Below are 13,940 nucleotides of genomic sequence, written 5' to 3'. Positions count from 1 at the left end.
CCCGGAGGTAGAAAGCCTCTGGGTTCCACCCCCAATACCACCAAAAAATAAATAAAAAATAAAATATATAAATAAAAAATAGGGCTGGGGGTATAACTCGGAGGTAAACTGCCCCTGGGTTCCATCCTCAGTACCACGAAAAAAAAAAAAGATAAAACAGAGGAATGGGAAGTGGGTAATGTAGAAAGAACGACCTAAGTAGTTTTTCCAAAATTGTGCCCTTCCCCTCCCACTTCCCTGGCTCTTTCCAGAGGTCTGATGTGCCTACTAGGTGAACATCATGGTGTGGCTTATGGTGTCATGTACCAAGCTGCACTCCTCATACAGCCATACAGCACAGTGGGGAACTACTAGAGAGCTGGAACTTAGGTTTGTGTGTTCTTAATTCTTTATATTCCAAGTAGGCTAGAAACATGGACAAGAGATTGTAAACTTTTTTCCTAAAATTTTCATTTTATACATGGATACATATTTTTAACTGATATATTTTTAAAATGTCACATACAATTTGAAAAATAACATGCTTACACAGCTATTTCTTAGTTTATTTTTATTTTTGTACTGGGGATCTGTACTAGAATCCAGAGGTATTCTACCTCCAAGCTACACTTCCAGCTCAATTTTTTTTTTAAACAGTCTCAAGGTTTCTGAGCGCCTCACTACGTTGCTGAGGCCGGCTTTGAACTTGTAATCCTCCTGTCTCAGCCTTCCAAGTACTGGGATTACAAGCATGTGCTACCATGCCCAGCTTGTTTCTTAGTTTAATAATTTTTAGATATTTTTCAGCTTTCTATCGCTTATGGAAAGAGAAGATTTCTGTTTCGTTCTTCAGTATGTTTTTTGGTTAAATCAGTCCTACTGTTTGCATTAACATATTTGTTCATTTTTTAACTAATTTACTATGTGTACATTTTCATTCTCCTACAACATTTTCTGTGTGTGGGGGGGTACTGGGATGGAACCAAGGAGCTTTCTACCTCTGAGCTACATTTTCAGACCTATTTTATATCTGGAAACGATCTCATTAAGTTGCTGAGCGTCTCACTAAGTAGCTAAGGCTGACTTCGAACCTTTGCGATCCTCCTGTCTCAGCCACCCAGGTCCTGGGAGTACAAGTGTGTGCCACCACGCCCGGATCTCACACATTTTGTCCTAGAGTTAATAACGCTTATTTTTTATTTTATGTACATCACTAAGCTTTTTCAATTTTAAATACATTTGGAAGACTTCTCTACTTGTCTGTTATACAGTCTAGTTTCTCTTAGCCAAGTGTAGTTATGTTCTTGAAATATCACTATAATTCTTGGGATTTTTCTCCCCTTTAGTTGGATTCCACATTTTGTGGATGCCATGTATTGGTATTGTTTTTGTGGCCCTAGGGATTGAACCCAGGGGCATTCTACCTCCAAGCTACACCCCCAGCCCCAGCCCTTTTTGTGTGTGTGTGGTACTGGGGATTGAACTTGAACATTCTACTCCAAGCTACACCCCCAGATCTTTTTTTTTTTTTTAACAGTCTAACTTACAGAGGGCCTCACTAAGTAAGTAGCTGAGGCTGGCCACAAACCTTCCATCCTCCTGCCTCAGCCTCCCAAGTACTGGGGTTACAGGTGTGTGCTGACCTTGTGTTTATAATGTTTACTTTTAAGGTCTAAGGCTTACTCCATTAGTTTCATGGGAATGGATGCAGATTACTTTCATGGGAATGGTTGTGTAAAAGGTCAATTGTTGCTTTTTTTTTTTTTTTAGTACGGGAGATGAAACCCAGGAGCATTCTATCTCCAAGCTATACCCCAGCCCTATTTTTAATTTTAAAATAGGGTCTCACTAAGTTGCAGAGGGCCTCACTAAGTAGCTGAGGCTGTTCGTGAACCACGATCCTCCTCTCTTAGCCCCCTAAATGCTGAGATTACAAGCATGTGCCACCATGCCTGGCTTGTGGCTTCATATTTGATAGTTTGCTCAGTAGATGGAATTCTAGGCAGAAAGTCAAATTCAGAATTATATTTTAGCCAGACACAGTGATGCATGCCTGTAATCCTAGTACTTGGGAGACTGAGACAGGAGTATCACAGGTTCAAGGCCAGTACATGGTAACTCAATAACATCTTGTTTCAAAATAAAATAGGACTGAGGGTATAACTCATGTCCCCCCCAACAATTGACATTGTATTCAGTTGTCACACAAGTTAACAATTGTATTCAAATTCAGAAATTTTAAAGCACTGTTATTAGTAAAATGTTGAGATTTGGTACAATTTTTGTTTTGTTTTAGCTTTTGCTCTTAATATCTCTAAAAAGTTCATGATGCTGTGCTTCGGGGACCTTGATAATCTGGAAAACAACAACAACAAAAAAATATCTTTTGATCCTGGGTATTAACCCAGAGGCATTTTACCTCCAAGCTAAACCTCCAGCCTTTATTATTTTGAAACAGGGACTTGCTAAATTGCTAAAGGTCTTTTTCGGTTGTTGAGGCTGGACTCAAAACTTGCAATCCTGTGGTCTCAGCTTCCTAAGTAATGGGATTACAGGTTTGTGCCACCATGTCCAGCCTGGAAAATACTAAAATTTTCATCTCCCTATTTTTGCTGTCCCGGAATTGCATGAAACAGATTATTTTTCTGGAGATTTCCTTAGCGCAAATGTATTGCATTTTATTTTTAGCTGACATTAAATTACTACCTCGCATTTATCGCCATGCTTCACTGTTGCATCTGCAGGTCCTGGGCCTGACTGAGTTCTGCAGGGTCATTCAGCTCATCATGGGTACTACTAAGGCAGGTTTCGCTCTATTTCCTTTCCATGTTCAGTACATTTATTGAACTTTTTGGTGTTGCCTCCTATTTTTATTTTTGTGGTTTTGTCATTTTCACTCATATTTTGCCTTTTTATCGGGGTTTTGGGAGGAAGAGAGGGTTAATCTACAGTATTGGATTTACATGGGTAGATAATGTGCATGTGTGTGTTACTGGGGATTGAACTTAGTGCTGTCTACCTCTGAGCTATGCCCCAGCCCTATTTTACTTATTTTGAAATGTGTTATGGTGAAATATGTTCGGTGTGTGCGGGGAGAAATAATTCCCCCAATACAACCACACAAACAGAAAAACCGCAGGTTCTTGTCCTGAGCTAAGAATAGGTATACATAGCTCGGACAGTTGCTGAAGATTTAAAGAAGTTTATTAAAAAGATAGAAATACAGAAGACAGTTAAAGCCCCATGCCATTTCTGACACGAGGGAGGGGGGGGGACTCGAGTGAATACACCCCAAAGACCCCTGCATGCTGAATGTTCTTATCCTGACCAAGTCTGGGGCAGGTCCTTTGATATGTAGATGTGCGGCTCTATCTGTAGCCCAGTTTTCTGCTGTCTCCATCCCAGCCGGGATCCGCCCCTGGGAGGCATGGGGGCAGCCCACACCTTTTGTTACCCTCCCAAGATGTGTCAAATTGCTTCTCCATCTGGGATTTCCTCCCATCCTTGAGGTAGTTTGTTTCTCTTCAGAAATGTAAAGAGGCCCCTTCCCTGGCTCCTGGCTTTCTTTAGTACAAACAATATATTTTCAAAATTGGAAATCTTTCCCAATACTGGTACATTAATACATTTTGAAACCTCTTCCCAATACTAGTACAAAATGGTCTAATTTGTGGAGGGCCTCTCCAAGTTTTTAAGGCTGGCTGTGAACCTGGGACCCTTCCGTCTTGGCCTCCCAAGTACTGGAAGTACAACGTGTACTATCAAGCCTGGCTGCTGGCTGATGGGTAAGTGTGTGTGTGTGTGTGTGTGTGTGTGTGTGTGTACTGGGGATTGAACCCAGGGGCATTCTACCTCTAAGCTACAACCCCAGACCTGTTTTTAATTCTTTATTTTGAAACAGGGTTTCACTAAATTGTGGAGGGCCTCACTAAGCAGCTAAGGCTGGCCACGAACCTGCAGTTCTCCTGTCCCAAGTCCTGGGATTACAAGCGTGTGCCACCACACCTGGCTGATGGGTGGAATTTTAATATTGATGAGTAATTGCTAGGCAAGGGTTACTGAGAAGTCAATATATAAGAATATTTGAATTTTCTTGAAAGTAATAAAATGCTCTGTGATAAACCATTTGTTCTTTGCTGGAGTCTTAGTTAATCTGGCTGATTTAAAGGAATTTGGTACAATTTCTGTCCAATTTTTTTGAGGCTCAAGAATTTTGGAGCAGTCAACATCTGTGAGTCAAGTTTTTGATGACATTTACTAAATTTCCTTGGAATTGGATCTGTTTACCCTGAGATACGCTATTTGAAAGAGAAAGCAAGAACTGCTTGAAAATGTCCCCAGATTGAAGGATTGATGTGAATATTTTCTTCAGCAAATAAGACAAAGTAGCCTACTTTGCTTTGTTCTCTTGAAGTCTAGTCTAAAGCCAGTGTCATCCTCTTCACTGATATATAGTTGAATTCAGATACTGGTGTGATGTTTGGATTCAGATTTCATTTCACTTAACAACCTATGTATCCATTAACAAATTCCTTAATTCTGAGCGGGGCATAGGAAGACTGCAAGTTCAGGACCAGCCTGGACAACTTAGCAAGACCCTGCCTCAAAAATAAGAGGCTGGGGAAGCAGCTTAGTAGTAGAACCCTTGCCTAACATGGACCCCAGGGTTCATTTCCCAGTACCCAGAAGAAAATCTATTAATCTTCATCTTTCTCATTTGGGGAGAAGATAAATACTTCAGAGGGTTATAAGGTTATAGGAAAGGAAAAGCAATGCTAAAAAACAAGGCAGTTACCTCTATTTGGTCAAACAATAGGTCATTTAAGAAATCAGGTTTGGGGAGGTTTTTTTTTTTTTTTTTTTTTTTTTTTTTGGCTGTACCGGGGGTTGAACCCAGGGGCATTCTACCTCTGAGCTATACCCTCAGTCCTATTTTTATTCTTCATTTTGAAACAGGGTCTCACTAAGTTGCAGAGGGCCTCAATAAATAGCTGAGGCTGTCCATGAACCCATGATCCTCCTGTCTCAGCCTCCCGAGTACTGGGATTACAAGTGTGTGCCACCACGCCCTGCTTGGGAGATTTTTTTTTTTTTTTTAAACTAGGCACAGCAAGCTAATAGCAATGTGATCATTTTCATCGTCAGAGAAATTTGGCTTAGTTTTTAAATGTATAATGTTTCTAAGAAAAGTTACTGGTTATGTAATCTTCATCCATAAATTGGATTTGGGGAAGAGATGAGGCCTAAGGAAATGATTTTGTCCTTAAACCAAAGTGAGGTCACTATACAAATAAGGTGTAAAGGAAACTATGGAGCATACTTTGTGTGTGTGTGTGTGTGTGTGTGTGTGTGTGTGTGTGTGTGTGTGTTGTACTGGGGGTAGAATCCAGGGACTTTTCTACCTTCGGGCTATACTCCCAGACCTATTTTATACTTTATTTGGAAACAGGGTCTCACTAAGTTGCTGAGAGCCTCACTAAGTAGCTGAGGCTGGCTTCAAACCTGTGCGATCCTCTTGTCTCAGCCTCCCAAGTGCAGGGATTACAAGGGTGCACCACCACGCCCTGCAGGAGCATGCATTTTCTAACTCACATAAAGTCTCAGGGATGAGCGATGCCTGCTTTTCATGGCAATGGAAGGTAGGACTATAAAGGTCTGCAGACCTGTCTACACCTGCCCTCAGTATCCTGCTGAGATAGTTCATACCCTCAGATCTCATCACTGTAGCATCTTTTTGTACACCAGGAGTCAGAAGCTTTTTGGTATGTATGCCAGGGGACCAAATAAGGGAAAGACTGATGCTTCTGAGAAAGGCTGTGCAAAAATTCACAGAAGAAAGCCTTTGAAAAAGAAAAGGGGTTGAGATGAAGTGCTTCCCTCACCTGCCTGCGTAGTCTACAGCTACACAGCCTTCATAGTCACTAGAGCCCCCTGAACGTCTATAGTTTGGATCTTAAGTGTTCCCCAAAGGTCCGTGTGTTAAGGGCTTACTCACCAACACGTAGGACCAGTGGGAAGTCATGGAACCTTGACGAGAGATCCGGAGTGCGCATTGGAAGGGGATGTTGGGAGTCTGGCCCCTTCCTTTCTTCTCTGCTTCCTGGCCACCATGAACAAGAAGCTTCCTCTGCCACATGCTCTCTGACACAATGCCATGGCTCAAGCCACATTCCTGAAGGAGGCCAAGTGACCATGGTCTGAAACTGTGAGCCAAAGCCCAAGTTTTTTGTTACAGAAAAGGAAAGCTAACAAGCCTGACATCATCCTAGTTATGATGTCACAACTGGATCCTCCCTGTATTTATTTCAGTTCTCCGGTTGGTCTGGAGAGGTTACAAATTAGTCATCACAGTGGCAGGTCCTGCCTGCTGCAAGATATTTATATATGGGAACAGGCCATGGCAGAAGAGCGGGGAGGTGGTTTCAGCTTACAGCCAAATGACAACAGTAACTTCAGTCTAGAAGGAACCTCACCAGTTACAACCGAATCAGGGCTTGGTGGTTTGTTGTTGTTTTAGAGCATAGTTTCAGTAATATGTTAATTAAAAACCTTAGACAGTATGGAGAAAGTCAGTATTTGGGATCTTACATTGCTTGGATAAATTAACACTAAACAGCCTCCAGTTTTATGCCGGGATTTATGGGCCTCTTGCAAGCATTTGGGCGCTGAATGAAGGGCAAAGAAAGACCTACAAAATTTGTAGAAAGTTTTGCTATAGTTGCTCCTGAATAATTACTGATTTTTTTTTTTCCTGGTAACCGAGTAGTCAAAGCTGAGCTTTTGTAAGTAATTTGCATGCTATTAATCTACTGAGATTAAATTATGATTCTTGATTTTGGGATGTTTTGGTTGCATGTACTCTGTGCTTTTTAGCTCTTGATAAATATGGTTTAAATTTGATTTAAAGATTACTTCCCGAATGTGAAGAGACGTTGACTCTGAAAGGGAAGAAAAACAACCCGTAGTGACTCACTCAATAAAGCTACTGATTAGCTTTGAATTAAGCCCTATTATAACAATTCTGATTTTGTGACAGGCAATACTGGTATGAGCTATTTTTGTGGTTTGAAACTAAGCACCTGCGGGGAGAATGTAAAGTGCAAAGCGATTTTTCATAAACAAATATATTTGTCAGAATATTTATTTGTGGGTCATCAAAGGATTCTGAAAAGATGCAAAGAATCAGCTATTAGTTAATGACCTAAAACCAGAGGAAAATGAAGCTACTTACATGTTTTAATTTTTTAATTTTTATTTTTTGGTGGTACTAGGGGTGGAACCCAGAGGCTTTCTACCTCTGGGCTACACTCCCAGACCTATTTTATATTTTATTTGGAAACAGGGTCTCACTAAGTAGCCGAGGCTGGCTTCGAACCTGTGCGATCCTCCTGTCTCAGCCTCCCAAACTCAGGGATTAGAAGCGTGCACCACCACGCCCGGCTACTTACATGTTTTAGCTGAAAGTATTAGCAAGTGCTCTGTTAAAAGGATGCTGCTTTGGCCAATCTTAGTGAATAAGCAGATTTGCACATGAAAGTCAGCAAGAAGGGCTGCATTAGTATGATCAGAATTGCTAGTAACATGGGTTCCCAACCCTGTGGGTTGTTCCTAGGTTGCCCTCCTTTGGATATGCCAAAGATAGAAACCACTGGGTGTCAAACAGCTGTGAATTCTGTTTTTAAGCCATGTGATCCTGTATCCATTTACTAGCAGAGTCATTTGCAAGCCATTTACAGGCTCCCGAAGGCCAGGCCCCATGCCCAACTCAGCTTTCTCTGCTAGTTCTCTATTTTATTTTTGCTGTTTAAGTTTATTAAGAGATAGCTCTATTGAAATAGGTTGTGACTTTGCTTTAAAGACATATTCTTTCAGAGCACTTTAGAGCTTATTCTGTGTTGTTTTACGTGTTCTTGGAATCGCCTTCTGAGTAGGTGTCAAGGCCAGCAATTGGGAGATTTTATTGGCTATACTAGTTCAGTGTTTTGAGCTCTGATATTCTAGCTACTTCTCTACTTCGTAAACACTAATAAACCCTCTGTATGAGATTTAAGCAATATCATCGGTTACATTCCTGAAGGGGAAGCTAAAGCCCAAGGATATTAAGTCAGAGACTAAAGATGAACATCAGTCATTAAGCCTAAAATAGGAGCTGTGTTTGGAAGGAGGGTCCTATGATATGACACATACAACCTTTCTTTCTGGTCAAATATTAGTGTGTGCAGTAATAAATAATCAAGATAATCAAGATAATAAAATATAAAACCCTTCCAGTGGAAGGGTTTAGAAATCTGTGATCATGCATCAGTCAACATTTGGGGCCTTGGTTTTATCTCTGAGGTCCTCTTACTCTGTTGCTGCTGCTACTGGATTTTTTTGTTTTTTAAAATTTTATTGTCAAGTCATTGCTTTAGTAATGTTCCATGAAGTATACTTGGAATTCAGCAATATCTAAAGTGCTCCAGTAGCATCTTATTTAAAATACTCAGGAAATTGTGCTTGTGTGTGTGTGTGTGTGTGTGTGTGTGTGTGTGTGGTTTTTTTGTAGTTTTTTTGTTTGTTTGTTTTTTGCATGTCTAGGGATGGAACCCAGGGGCATTTGACCTCCAAGCTACACCCCTGCCCTATTTTTTATTCTTTATTTTGAAACAGGGTCTCACTGAGTTGCAAAGAGCCTCACTAAGTAGCTGAGGCTGTCTGTGAACTGCGATCCTCTGGTCTCTGCCTCCCGAATGCTGCTGGGATTACAAGCGTGAACTACCATGCCCGGCTAAAAATTACGTGTCCTTGATAATTAAAATTTAAGAATAACTGAAAACACCCTTTTTAGTTTTAACTCTGAAGAATTTTTTTTTTTTTTTTTTTTTTTTGCAGTATTGGGGATTGAACCCAGGGGCATTCTACCTCTGAGCTACACCCCCAGCCCTATATTTTATTTTTTATTTCGATAAAGGGTCTCATTAGGTTGCAGAAGGCCTCACTAAGTAGCCGAAGCTGGCCTCCAACCTGTGATCCTTCCTGCCTCAGCCTCTCAAGAACTGGGATTACAACCGTGCGCCACCACACCCAGCTCAAGAAAAAATTTTAAAAACGTGAAGTAGTCCATGACTTTGGAGCTCACTGTGTTTCTTATCTTTGGCTTGGGGAACACACTTTCTACAAGTGTCAATAGATTATAGGTCTCACTGGAAAATTGCTGGGATTTAATATTTTATAATATAGTTTGAGATGCTTAGAAAACGGTTAATTTTTTTAGATCTTTTATTGATGTATAGCCCACCCCCATTTGGTTTCTCCTCTTTATCTGTGTTTATGGGGTGGAGGGTTTCTGAAGATTAAACCCAGGGGGCTTTCTACCTCTGAGCTACAGGCTCAGCCTATTTTATTTTGAAATAGGGACTCACTAAGTTACTGCGCACTGGTTGGAACTTGCACTCCTCCTGTCTTAGCCTCCCAAGTACTGAAATTACTGGCATGTGCCAATATACCTGACTGGTTTCTCTAACTCTTAATTATAGTTCTTTCCATTTCTGTAGATGGGTTATTAAAGAAAAATTTAAAAAAAGGTAACAGAAAGTAGTGTGTTGCCACCTATAGGCAGGCACAGTATTTATTGTATTGACTTTACTGAAGTCCAAATAGACATCACAAGAACATTTTCACCCTCAACTTTACTTCTGTTAGTATACTTATGAATAGCCTCATTTTCTTTTCAAATAGTGATATTTAAGTCCTACATAAATACTTAAGGTGTCCCAACTTAATATAAGTCAGTGTCTTCCAAACCTGCCACTGAATAGGCTTGGTCTCTACCTAAGGCGTTTTCAGTCTATTGGGGAAGTCAAAGATGTAAGCAAAAGAAAAGAAAAAAGCAATATTATAGACATTCTGCTTGAAGAATGTCCAATAGCCAGCAAGGACACACTAGCAGGAGTGATTGATTAGCTCTTAGAGGAGGCAAAAAATCATGCTGAGTATTGAAAGAGGATTTAGGAAGGGAGGTGGAAAAGACAGGGGAGACCCAGTGTCCCTGACCAAGAGCCCAGTGCCAGCCCTGCTAACTAGCTTAACAGATGATCTTAGACATTGACCTCGCCGACTTTCCAGGTCCTCGTTTGTAGAAAGGGTGGGTGCTGGATTTGAAGCATGTCTAAAATCCTCTCCAGACCAAAGGAATACAACTACCAGACTCTTTAATGAAAAGACAAGCAGGAAAAAGAAAGCTTTTTTAGTACTTGGCGTTTGTTTTCCCAGAGCCTTCTTTTCACATAATGAAATGGCTACAAGATCTCTGTTGTACTAAAGAGACATCTTACTATAGACCCTTTTAATCTTAAATAGATTAAAATCTCTAATAGAATGGCTTTTCAGTGTTGAAGTGGTGCTGCTGCGGGATCGCCAGTTGAGTGGTGGGAGTAAATGAATGAGGCGGAAATCCTAATGAGTCTGTTGATCCAGTAAATAGAATTGAGACATATTAAAGATCAAGTTTGTCCTTTTGCACATATATTATTATTATTTGTTCTAGCACAAATTGAGTTAGTCTTGTTGGGAGGATACCAAGTGGTTATTGATGAGATGATTGGGGGAGGGGATAGGCTATTAGGCAATGTGATTAGGATAATGATAGGGAGAACTGTTACAGTGGGGATAGAGGCAGATAAATGTTCGCTCATTTTATTTTCTCAAGGGCAATTATGTTTTAAAGCTCTTATATCTTTTGGTAGTGGGTTTGAAGGATTTAAGTGGGTTGAAAATTTTAGTTTAAATAAAACAAATAGGGTGATTTTGTTCGAAGCACCCCTCATGTTACCCTTGGATAACACGAGGCTGTAACTGTCTTCTGAATTTATATCTTTTTAGTAAACTTCTTTATATCTTAAAAAAAATAAAACAACGCCGGGCGTGGTGGCACACGCCTGTAATCCCCGCACTTTGGAGGCTGAGACAGGAGGATCGCACAGGTTCGAAGCCAGCCTCAGCTACTTAGTGAGGCTCTCAGTAACTTAGCAAGACCCTGTTTTCAAATAAAGTATAAATAGGTCTGGGAGTATAGCCCCGAGGTAGAAAGCCTCTGGGTTCCACCCCAGTACCACCAAAAAATAAAAAATAAAAAATAAAATAAATAAAACAAATAGTGCAAAGATTGTGAATACACTAGTAATAAATCATGGAGATATGTGTAGTTATGGCATTTCACTATGAAGAAGTTTAAAATTCTCAATCTTTAGACTAAAGGTCAATGCCTTGTTAGCTTTGTACTATAAATTAAGATTTAATGAAAACTAAAATTTAATTAAAATTTAAAACATTTAATATATATATATATATATATATATATATATATATATATATATAATGTCAATCGATTTTTTTTTTTGCGGGTTTGGGGATGGAACCCAGGGGCATTTGACCTCCAAGCTACATCCCCTGCCCTTTTTTTATTACTTATTTTTAAACAGGGTCTCACTAAGTTGCAGAGGGCCTCACTAAGTAGCTGAGGCTGTCCGCAAACCGTGATCCTCCAGTCTCAGCCTCCCGAATGCTGGGATTACAAGCGTGTGCCACCACGCCCGACTCCTGTCAATCGATTTTTAAAAACACTTTAGTGGAACTAATTCAAGAACAATAGGTATAAACTATGGCTTGATCCACACACACGTGTGTGTGTGTGTGTGTGTGTGTGTGTGTGTGTGTGTGTGTGTGTGGTACTGGGGTTCCTGGAAGCCCTTCTACCTCCGGGACCTATTTTATACTTTTTTTTTTTTTTAAACAGGGTCTCTTAAACCAGCCCAGCTTAAGCTCGGGGATTACAAGCATGCACCACCACGCCCAGCGATCCACACATTTTTAAAATATGTAAACCTCAGTTTAAAAATGCTTATTACAGCCAGGCGTGGTGGCGCACTCTTGTAATCCCCGCGCTTGGGAGGCGGAGACAGGAGGATCGCGCTGGTTCGCGGAGCCAGCCTCACTGGCTTAAGACACCCTGTTTCCAAATAAAATATAAAATAGGTCTGGGAGTGTAGATCGGAGGTAGAAGGGCTTCCAGGAACCCCAGTACCACCAATAAAGTAATTAATTAATTAATAATTAAAATGCTTATTACATAAGTGACCTTGGTCTAAGGGAACGGGATAGAAGAGACCTTGGAAGGCTTGGAATCCAGCAGGACTCCTTTCTACAGAATCTAGGTTTGTTCAGAGTTTATTCTAGAGCCTCACTGTCACCATCTACTGGCTGAAGAACACACGAGAGTAAGGACTCACGCCATCTTGAGGGAGAATACAAAATTACAAGTTTGTATGTAAGTCTGCAGTTAGAATGGATCATAGCAATAATTTCTTTCTTTCTTTCTTTCTTTCTTTCTTTCTTTCTTTCTTTCTTTCTTTCTTTCTTTCTTTCTTTCTTTCTTTTGCGGGTCTGGGATTGGAATCCAGGGGCATTTGACCTCCGAGCTACACCCCCTGGCCTGTATTTTATTCTTTATTTTGAAACAGGGTCTCACTAAGTTGCAAAGGGCCTCACTAAGTAGCTGAGGCTGCCCACTAGGGTCTCAGCCTCCCAAATGCTGGGATTACAAGTGTGCACCACCACACCCGGCAGCAGTAGTTTCTTCTTTCAGAATCTTTATGACACCAGCTGACTAGCTTAATTTTTTTTTTTTTTAACTAGGAATTTTGCCTCCCAGGTATACTCCTCAGCCTTTTTTATTTTTTATTTGGAAACAGGTTTTCATTAAGTTGCTGGGTCTTTCTAAATTGCTGAGGATGCTCTCAAACCTGTGATTCTCCTATCTCAGCCTCCCACATACTGGAATTACAGGTTTATGTCTCTGTTCTCAGCCTAATTTTTGTCTATATTTAAACCTTATCTTCTTACACAAAAAATTTGAGGCATCTCTCCAAAATAAGAACATTGCTATAAGAAAAATTTTAAAAGCAATTATAAATTAAAAAAAAAAAAACAGGCCCAGGGAAAATAAAGTAAAATTGCAATCAATGGAAGAGAAAAGAGTGCCCACCGATCAGCAGGGTATGAACAGCTGTACAATCCCGACGCGGTGGTGCTGGCCTGAAATCCAGTACTTGGGAGGTTAAAACAGGAGGATCACAAGTTTGAAGCTAGCCTCAGCAACTTAGTGAGGAGGCGCTCAGCAACCTAGCAAGAGCTTGCTTCCGAATAAGAAATAAAATCAGGCTGGGAGTGTAGCTTGGAGGTAAAATGCCTCTGGGTTTAATCCCCAGCACCACAAAACAAAACAAAAAAAACAAACAAAAAATGAAAAACCAGCTGTATGATATTTAAAATTGAGTCACAGATTTGACCCTGAGCTTCCTGGCAAGCAAAGCCCCAAAGCATAATTACAAAGTTGTGTGCCAAAAGAAATATTTTCTTCTGGATAAGCAAAGCTAGATGCTTTGTTAAAATGTATATTTATGGGCAGTTCTTTTTATGCCTGCCTCACTTCCCACTTGGGCTCCACAGCCCAACCTCTTGGTGTGTGTGTGTGTGTGTGTGTGTGTGTGTGTGTGTGTGTGTGTGTGTACATTTGACCGCTGAGCTACAGCCTCAGCCCTATTTTTTTTTTTTTTTTTTTTTTTTTTTGGTGGTACTGGGGGTGGAACCCAGAGGCTTTCTACCTCCAGGCTATATTCCCAGACCTATTTTATATTTTATTTGGAAACAGGGTCTCACTAAGTTGCTGAGAGCCTCACTAAGTAGCTGAGGCTGGCTTTGAACCTGTGCGATCCTCCTGTCTCAGCCTCCCAAGTGTGCGCCACCACGCCCAGCTATTCTTTATTTTGAAACAGGGTCTTACTGACTTGCAGAGGGCTTCACTAAGTAGCTGAGGCTGTCTGCGAACTGTGATTCTCCCGTCTCAGCCTCCTGAATTTTGGGATTATAAGCGTGCGCCACCACGCCGGGCTCCAACCTCTTGTTTTTAATGTCAGTATTTTCTT

This window comes from Muscardinus avellanarius (genome assembly GCF_963383645.1).
Source record: "Muscardinus avellanarius genome assembly, chromosome: 9".
In the NCBI taxonomy this organism is placed as follows: domain Eukaryota; kingdom Metazoa; phylum Chordata; class Mammalia; order Rodentia; family Gliridae; genus Muscardinus; species Muscardinus avellanarius.
The sequence above is the reverse complement of the archived record's forward strand: the minus strand, read 5'-3'. Positions refer to the sequence as shown.